Here is a 10,535-nt window from a genome sequence, read left to right as displayed (position 1 = left end):
TCAAAGTGGTTTTATACAAATGCTGTTGACCTGTTCCATTTCTGACCTGGGCCAATTCACCTCCCCCTAGGCAATCAGGTGTTCCCCTATTCCTGGGAGGTCACCATATTGATACCAAACTTAGTGTGGACTACAACCCAGTTCTCCCTCCTACCCCTCCTTGTTACTTGAATGAGACCTCAATAGGTTTCCAATCTGTGCACTTTCCCTCTGACATGGGACACTACACCCAAGAAAGGTCTTTCCTGGCATTGACGGACAGAAGCTGCTGAAACTGGAAAACCTGACTCTTGATCAGTGATGCTTTCAGAGAAAAATTGTGATCAAAAGAGGGAAATGTAAAAACTAATAAGTAGAAACATCAATTAAAATAGAGTTGGGAGCTTAGAAAGGGGTGCTCTCAAGCCCTATGATGATAGCAGGGCCCAACAGGAAGAAGAAATTCTCCCTCTTCTTGCCTGGTAAGAGCTCAGCCAGTGAGGGACTGTAACAACTCATCCAATGAAAGGCACTATACTTTGAATTCTCAATTCCTCCAATGGACTTTTTGTTTAACACAGCCATCCCAACTTCCTTTTCCCCTCTTTAAAAATGTTCTCCTTTGCTTGCTGTGTGGGGACCTGCATGTGGCTTGCCATGGTTGCAGACCCCAAATTGCAATTATTTGCTAATCCCAAATAAGCCCACTTTTGCTGGAGAAATAACTGACAGTATATTTGTTTAAGATCAACATTACAAAACAGTGTCTCTTCTGGCCTGGTGAATTTTAAAAGGGTGCCCCTTTTATGCTGCCTTCCATTCTGAGGTTGCAAGTCTTAACAAGGGGTGCACAAATTGCATTTCAGCACCCATTTTATCCCTTGCCTGGGTACATAGGTACAATGTGGAAACTGTACAATAATATGCACCACCACTACTCCCAATATTATCACTATCTCTTAGAGATAGTCCATACTCTTCTAGAAACAGCTCTGATAACTACTAATTACTGCTAATAGTTTAATTTTCTTCTTTATTAGTAATTTTGTGATCTTGTGGTTTAGCTTGCATATCAAAAGTATTGAAAATTTACTCTTTACTCTTTATTCCCTTTTGGAAATAGTCATGTTCTTAAAACATCCATCTTTCTAAAGGCAATTTGCACACTGTATAAGAAGATCTATTTTATATTAACCTTTCTGCAACTGTGCAGAAAGTTTAAGTACAGTTGTAATCAATGATAGGTTGTTTTATAACACAGACATAGAGGAAGGCATAATTAATGTCTCCTGAAAATAGAAGACTTCGTTCTTTTTTTTTTAAGACCAGTTGTTAAGAATTCAAGAAGCAGAATATTTCTTTGCTCAGCAATTTAGAGATTTTAAGGGATGTAAATGACTATAGTTGGCCATTCCTAAACATGTTATTAGTTATACAGATCTCCAAATTTCAATAGGATGCTAATTTGAATAAAGTAAAAGATGTGAGAGGTTCTTTAGTATGGTTTCAGTATTTTAGCTTTTCTAGTATGTAGCTCAGTCTTCTTAATTGTATAGAAATCCAGAGCAACACCATTAGTAGCTCTACTTTACTCCTGACTGACTATATTGCAACTGGAATTTTATTTCTTTCCAGGTGCAACAATCTCATATTCTACAGGAGAGTGACCAGGTTAGCTTTGAGTTTAGTTATGAAGTCAAATGTGGAATTGTTGGAAATTGCTATGACTGTTTGACATGGGAAAATGCTTTTTAGGGATGAAAATTTGAGTTCTGGATGGAGAGAGAGGCCATGCTTATTGGATTCAAGTATTTACAGGGATTTTACATACAAAATGGAGAATTCCTCTGTGTCAATTAAGAGGCAAAATTTAGATTAATATGTAGACGTTATAAAAAGTCTGAATTTAATTATTTAGAATGCTTGAAGGATGTCACAATGGAATAGACTGTCTTTTTAAGGAGAGATCGCTAGAGTGTCCAAGTAGAATCTGGAGGACTATATGCCAGTGATATTTGAAAGGATCTTTGTTAGCTTAAAAATTGATCTGGTGTTGTTTAAAGTGTCTTTCTAGTCTGAGGCTCTATACCGAAATTGACCTAGTGGATTTTGTCCATAGGATTAGTATTTTTAGAATAAGATATCACTATCAACAAGTATATTTGATTGAATATTGTATATAGAGTACTGTATTCATTCTTAAAATTAGATATATGGTCACCACAATTTTTTGATTAGATATTGGTGAAAAACAAAACCTCCAGCCCTTAAGATAAAATGTGAGAAAGTCTGCTTTCTAAACATTGCATATTGTGATTCCATTTTGTTTCTGGGAAGTGTAAAACACACACACACACACACACACAAGAACTACTAACTCTGGGAACAGGTAACCTCAAGTAGCCGCTTAACATATAATTGTTTGGTACAAAGGGTATAAGACAGTGAACACAAGATTCCTGGGTTCTATCCTGGCTCCTGAGCTCTTATGTAACTCTTGGACCTTGGACAACTTACTTTCCTCATGATAAAAAATGTTCAGGGCTTCCCTGGGGGCACAGTGGTTGAGAATCTGCCTGCTAATGCAGGGGACACGGGTTCAAGCCCTGGTCTGGGGGGATCCCACATGCCGCAGAGCAACTAGGCCCGTGAGCCACAACTACTGAGCCTGCGCATCTGGAACCTGTGCTCTGCAACAAGAGAGGCCGCGATAGTGAGAGGCCCATGCACTGCGATGAAGAGTGGCCCCCGCTTGCCACAACTAGAGAAAGCCCTCGCACAGAAACGAAGACCCAACACAGCTTAAATTAATTAATTAATTAATAAACACCTACCCCCAACATCTTCTTTAAAAAAAAAAGTTCAATGATATTCTGTCTTAAAATATTTCTGTGCTACTGTTAGGCTTTGGAGTGCTATGGAGACTCAAGAATATCCAAACTCTACCATACCAATAACCCTTTCCCCACTGTGAGGTCACTGAAAGAGAAATCACATGAGAAACAATGGTAAATGAGAAAGTAAAGTGTGACTGTATTATTAACTGGGTTTGTAAAAACCTAGTGCTGAGATTAGTGTAAAAATGATTGGAAAACAAGTTTAGACTGGGAACTTAACAGAGGTCTTTTTCCTGAGCCCAAATCAGTCAGATCAACCACCAACTGGCTGCATAGTATAGCATACTGAAAAGATGTGCTTGAGAAGAGGTGAGCAGGCATCAGTGGACCATGCCTTTTGACACTCTTTAGTTCATGGAAGGAGGAGGTAAAAAAGGTCCAGAGAGAGAGAGACAGAGACACCAACATTAATGATATTTTCACAGATCGTTGCCCCACCCACTAGCAATAGGTGACCCAATTATTTTCCTAGAATCTGATCCATCAGCTGGTGCCATTCCTATTTGTGGATTGTTGTTATGTGTGTTATGTGTGTGTGTGTGTGTTGCTTTAGATAGACTTTTACTGTGAACTTAGAGGCCTACATCTTCCTTAGAAGCCTACATCTATTGTCATCAAGACATGGTTTTAGTGTCTGCACTAGGCACCAGTTGTTCTGTTCTAACATAGAATCCTTTCTAATTTTCTGAAAACCCAGACAGGTATTGATTCATGAACAACCAACTCAGTCTGGGGCCACTGCTGTGGTAGTAAGGGTATGGGGTAGTCATTTCTTATTCTATGATGAAGGAATTAAAATTTTCAAGGCTATGGAAGACGTCAATGTAAGAAAAGAACTTAAAGTGTAGGCTTTTTATATATGCAAAGACCAAGGCTGATACATATCAATGAAGTCCTTAAAATTATGAAGATTATTAATGAGTAACGGCAAATCACAGAACAATGAAACTATGTATAGTCATTACTTAAAACTTTAATACAGAGTTTCTCCAAGTGTGAGCTGAGGGCCACTATATCACAATCACTTGGGTAAATGACAAGGTTAAAAGAAAGTAAAAAAGCAAAACAAACAACAAAACCCCAAACAAACCAAAACCCCAAGTCTCAGGTTTCTAGAATCTCTGGCTATGAGGCCTAAGAACTTGCATTTTAAACAACTCCCTCCCCAATGATTCTTATGCAATTTTAACTTTGAGAACCATTGTTTTAAAGAGGTAGTTTAGAATCAGTAAAATAAGGTACTATTCTATAATCTAGTATGATGGAAATCATACTGATCTGGGTAGGAGGAGACCTAGGGTCTAGTTCTAGCTTTGCCTTTTATCATCTGTGAGATATTGGCTAAGTGATGTCATCTCTATGAGCCCCATTTTCCTTCTTTTTACAATGAGAGATTTGATTCAGAGAAACTCTAAGGTCTCCAGCTCTAATATTGTATGAATCTACACAGAGGACATTAAATTAATTGAACTTCTTCCAGGAGGTCATAGAACCTAGCACCCAGCACAATTCCTGGCACATAATATGGATTCACTATCAATTATGTGAATGAAAACAGAAAATATAAACATGTTTAAACTGGAGTTGAATAAGTTCTCAGGTGACAGATATGTAATGAACAATGCCTTAATAAAAGCTAGGAAAATGTTTGGGAGCTCTCTTTAAACCCATGAAGACAAATCATGTATTTTTCCCCACATCATCTTTGGTGACCCTCAGGGATGAATTCTTGGCTGGATCCAATCAACTCAAGCTAACCCTCTTACACAAAGCTTCTTTTGACAACTGCCCCTGATTTAGGTCCCCTCCAAACAACTCCTCACCAACCTCTTAGTAACCACACCATGACATTTAACACTCAATTGTAAGTTGCCTTGTATGTTACATTTTATCTGTTTAAGCATAATTTTTAAAAGTACACCAGGATCCTGGAAGCCAGTGAAAATACTCCTTTCCATATGGCCCCCAGAGCCTATATAATGTTGAATATATAGGCAATCAATGAGTATTAATAGATGGTAATCATTTTTCTGTATTGCTTTGTAAGTTGTAAAGTGCTTTTAAAACTAGTTCATGATTTTCACAACCACTGTGAGAGGCAATCAGAACACATATTATTTCCATTTCATAGATGAAGAAATTGAGGCTTAAAGAATTTACAGCTTGAGCAAAATCACATAACCAGTGACCTTTCTTTTCTACCACACTACAATGTATCTTACTGGAGAAAAGAGAGGCTGGGGCATAGGTTTTAAGATCCAGGAACTTTCCATCTCAAGAATTTCAGCCCCTTCTACTAAAAATGTTGGTACTAGAAAATACCAAAAGGAGTGGGGAGATAAAAGCCCAGAATATTTTGAGTTTCAAATTAGGATGAGGAAGAACATTAATTACTGGATAAGTAGCTTTATTACATTTTGACCTTGATATTGTCTTGGTTCTAAGGTTTTCTAAATTCCTTTACCTAGACTTTTTTTTTCCTTCCTGGTTTCCAGCAAGCATTTATATCCAGATGGGTCAATGTATCTTATCCTAGTGAACCCGAGGTCTCTTTCTTCTTATGTCTGAAATTTTGTTATTGCTGTTGTTGCCAGTTTTCCAGTTAAGATGTGTGTTAATGCTTTAAAAATAAAATATGAATATAAAAATTTATAAGGCCATATAATAAAATAAATCCATTGAAATATTTATCTAATTTCTCCAGCACCTATATTAATAGATTTAGTAAAAGAGCCTTGCATCTAGTAACCAGCCTTAGGGAAGGTAAACAGCCCTTTCCTCTGACCCAGTGTGTCAGTGAAGATACAGGTTGTACAATCCTTGACACAGGGGTGAACTAAGTATTTTCAATGGCATTTGATTAGAAAGAATAACCCTTCCTTAGAAAGCAAAATGTGTGCCTATGAATAGACTGGAAGGAAACCTGCCTGTAAATATAGAACATGTAGTTAGAAAACCATAATGTGTTTTCAAATGATAAATAACATGTGCTTGAACAAAACAAGTTAATGTATTCCAGAACCAGTAATAACTGGCTAGAATTCACTTTTTTTTTCTATTGCTCTAAAAAATTCCCTTGTGCCAGCTTACAGTCTAAGTCCTGCACCTACCCCAATCCCTGGTAACCACTGATCTGATTTCTGTTTCTATAGTTTTTTCTTTCCCAGAATTTCATATAAATGGAATAATACAGTATGTAGCCTTTTGTGTCTGGTTTCTTTTTACTTAGAATAATGTCTTTGAGATTCATCCAAGTTGTTGCATGTCTCAGTGATTTGTTCCTTGATTCACTTGATTAGAAACTGAAGACAAACCACTAAAAAGCAAGTAATCTAAAATTTCTGCAGGTAATTTCAAAAATCTGTCGGAAATTCACCTGCATACACATACATCATTAAGCTGGAGACCAGCACTTGGTGTATAAACAGTCGAATGTTTAAAGAAATATCATTTTCCACAACGAGTTTAACTCATGTAAGATTATAAAACTGTACACATACAGATAACAGATCAATGAAAGTGGATGAAATATGTTATATGGCATCAATATTTTATTCAATGCAAGATACGTCTGATTTGCTCCAGTTCCCACGGCAGCTCTTTGATAGAGAGGAAGAGCTATTAAATCTTTAAGGCAGTAAGAAGAATACTGAGGGCACTACCAATAAACTGTGCCATCCTTTAAATGTGACAACCCTGCTAGTAAGAAACCAAATATAGGTGAAATTGTTTTGAACTGTGTTTTGATTCTCCTAGATGTTTGTTTTGAGCCATTTTTGTCCAGGGTAAAATTGGTAGTTGGGTATTACATTTGGATCCCCTCAATTTCCTTTCTGTAAGTAATAATAATAGCATTGGCTAACATTTACTGAGCACTTACTGTGTGCTAGGCACTGTGCTAAGCACTTTATGGTAGGTTATCATATTCCTCACAACAACGCCATGAGATAGGTATTATCACGTTCACATTTTGCAAAGAAACTTAAACACAGAGAGTTCAAATAACTTCTCCAAGATCACAGAGCCAGTAACTATAAAACTCAGATTTGATCCCATGACTTAACTCCTACAATATTCTATCCTAACTCCTGCACTATAATACTCTACATACATTTAACCGTCTATATTTTAGAGCCTAGATTTCCCTCTTTCCTGCCCACCAGACACTTAGTGCCTTCCATTGTTATGCCTCCCTCAAGACTTCTAGAGGTTCTAGAGGTATTTATCCCTCTCTGGTTTTAATTACCCACCTCCCCAGCTATCCTTCTCTCAGTGCCCCGATCTTCTTCACCTAATGTTGTAAAGAATGCGGCTGATTATAAAAGAGGACATCGACAGTACAACAATAATAGTGGGGGACTTTAATACCTCACTTATACCAATGGACAAATCATCCAAAATGAAAATAAATAAGGAAACAGAAGCTTTAAATGACATAATAGACTGGATAGATTTAATTGACATTTATAGGACATTCCATCCAAAAACAGCAGGTTACACTTTCTTCTTAAGTGCGCATGGAACATTCTCCAGGATAGATCACATCTTGGATCACAAATAAAGCCTCAGTAAAGTTAAGACAATTGAAATCATAACAAGCATCTTTTCTGACCATAGCACTATGAGATTAGAAATGAATTACAGGGGAAAAAAAACGTAAAAACACAAACACATGGAAGCTAAATAGTACGTTACTAAATAACCAAGAGATCACTGAAGAAATCAAAGAGGAAATAAAAAAAATACCTAGAGACAAATGAAAATGAAAACACTATGATCCAAAACCTATGGGATGCAGCAAAAGCATTTCTAAGAGGGAAGTTTATAGCTATACAAGCCTATCTCAAGAAACAAGGAAAGTCTCAAGTAAAAAATCTAACCTTACAACTAAAGGAACTAGAGAAAGAAGAACAAACAAAAAACAAAGTTAGCAGGAGGAAGGAAATCATAAAGATCAGAGCAGAAGTAAAAGAAATAGAAACAAAGAAAACAATAGCAAAGAACAATAAAACTAAAAGCTGGTTCTTTGAGAAGATAAACAAAATTGTTAAACCATTAGCCAGACTCATCAAGAAAAAGAGGGAGAAGACTGAAATCAATAAAATTAGAAATGAAAAAGGAAAAGTTACAACAGACACCGCAGAAATACAAAGCATCCTAAGAGACTACTACAAGCAACTCTATGCCAATAAAATGGTCAACCTGGAAGAAATGGACAAATTCTTAGAGAGGTAAAGCCTTCCAAGACTGAACCAGGAAGAAACAGAAAATATGAACAGACCAATCACAAGTAACAAAATTGAAACTGTGATTAAACATCTTCCAACAAACAGAAGTCAAGTACCAGATGGCTTCACAGGTGAATTCTATCAAACATTTAGAGGAGAGCTAACACCCATCCTTCTCAAACTCTTCCAAAAAATTGCGGAGGAAGGAGCACTCCCAAACTCATTCTATGAGGCCACCATAACCCTGATACCAAAACCAGACAAAGGTACTACAAAAAAAGAAAATTACAGACCAATATCACTGATGAATATAGATGCAAAAATCCTCAACAAAATACTAGCAAACAGAATCCAATAACACATTATAAAAGGATAATACACCATGATCAAGTGGGATTTATCCCAGGGATGCAAGGTTTCCTTAATATAGGAAAATCAATCAATGTGATACACCATATTAACAAATTGAAGAATAAAAACCATATGATCATCTCAATAGATGCAGAAAAAGCTTTTGACAAAATTCAACACCGATTTATGATAAAGACTCTCCAGAAAGTGGGCATACAGGGAACCTACCTCAAGATAATAAAGGCCATATATGAAAAACCCACAGCAAACATCATTCTCAATGGTGAAAAACTGAAAGCATTTCCTCTAAGATCAAGAACGAGACAGGGATGTCCACTTTCACCACTATTATTCAACATAATTTTGGAAGTCCTAGCCATGGATATCAGAGAAGAAAAAGAAATAAAAGCAAAACAAATTGGAAAAGAAGACGTAAAAGAGTCACTGTTTGCAGATGACATGATACTATACATAGAGAATCCTAAAAATGCCAGCAGAAAACTACTAGAGCTATTCAATGAATTTGGTAAAGTTGCAGGATACAAAATCAATGCACAAAAATCTCTGGCATTCCTATACACTAATGATGAAAAATCTGAAAGAGAAATTATTAAAACACTCCCATTTACCATTGCAACAAAAAGAATAAAACACCTAGGAATAAACCTACCTAGGAAAAAAAAAAAAGACCTGCATGCAGAAAACTATAAGACACTGATGAAAGAAATTAAAAATGATACCAACAGATGGAGAAATATCCCATGTTCTTGGATTGGAAGAAACAATATTGTGAAAATGACTATACTACCCAAAGCAATCTACAGATTCAATGCAATCACTGTCAAACTACCAATAGCATTTTTTATGGAACTAGAACAAATCATCTTAAAAGTTGAATGGAGACACAAAAGACCCGGAATAGCCAAAGCAGTTTTAAGGGGAAAAAAAGGAGCTGGAGGAATCAGACTCCCTGACTTCAGACTATACAACAAAGCTACAGTAATGAGGCAATATGGTACTGGCACAAAAACAGAAATATAGATCAATGGAACAAGATAGAAAGCCCAGAGATAATCCCATGCACCTATCGTCAACTAATCTATGACAAAGGAGTCAAAGATATACAATGGAGAAAAGACAGTCTCTTCAATAAGTGGTTCTTGGAAAACTGGACAGCTACATGTAAAAGAATGAAATTAGAACACTCCCTACCACCATACACAAAAATAAACTCAAAATGGATTCAAGAACTAAATATAAGACCAGGCACTATAAAACTCTTAGAGGAAAACATAGGAAGAACACTCTTTGACATAAATTACAGCAAGATCTTTTTTGATCCACCTCCTAGTGTAATGGAAATAAAAACAAAAATAAACAAATGGGACCTAATGAAACTTCAAAGCTTTTGCACAGCAAAGGAAACCATAAACAAGATGAAAAGACAGCCCTCAGAATGGGATAATATATTCATAAACGAATCACCGGACAAAGGATTAATCTCCAAAATATATAAGCAGCTCATGCAGCTCAATATTAAAGAAACAAAGAACCCAATCCAAAAATGGTCAGAAGACCTAAAAAGACATTTCTCCAAAGAAGACATACAGATGGCCAAGAAGCACATGAAAAGCTGCTCAACATCACTTATTATTAGAGAAATGCAAATCAAAACTACAATGAGGTATCACCCCACAGCAGTTAGAATGGGCATCATTAGAAAATCTACAATCAACAAATGCTGGAGAGGATGTGGAGAAAAGGGAACCCTCTTGCCTTGTTGGTGGGAATGTAAATTGATACAGCCACTATGGAGAACAGTATGGAGGTTCCTTAAAAAACTAAAAATAGAATTACCATATGATCCAGCAATTCCACTACTGGGCATATACCCAGAGAAAACCATAATCCAAAAAGACACATGCACCCCAATGTTCATTGCAGCACTATTTACAATAGCCAGGTCATGGAAGCGACCTAAATGCCCATCGACATTCAAATGGATAAAGAAGATGTGGTACATATATACAATGGAATATTACTCAGCCATAAAAAGGAACGAAATTGAGTCATATTTTGA

This window comes from Pseudorca crassidens, chromosome X (assembly GCF_039906515.1).
Source record: "Pseudorca crassidens isolate mPseCra1 chromosome X, mPseCra1.hap1, whole genome shotgun sequence".
NCBI classification, from domain to species: domain Eukaryota; kingdom Metazoa; phylum Chordata; class Mammalia; order Artiodactyla; family Delphinidae; genus Pseudorca; species Pseudorca crassidens.
Note: the sequence above shows the minus strand (reverse complement) of the source record.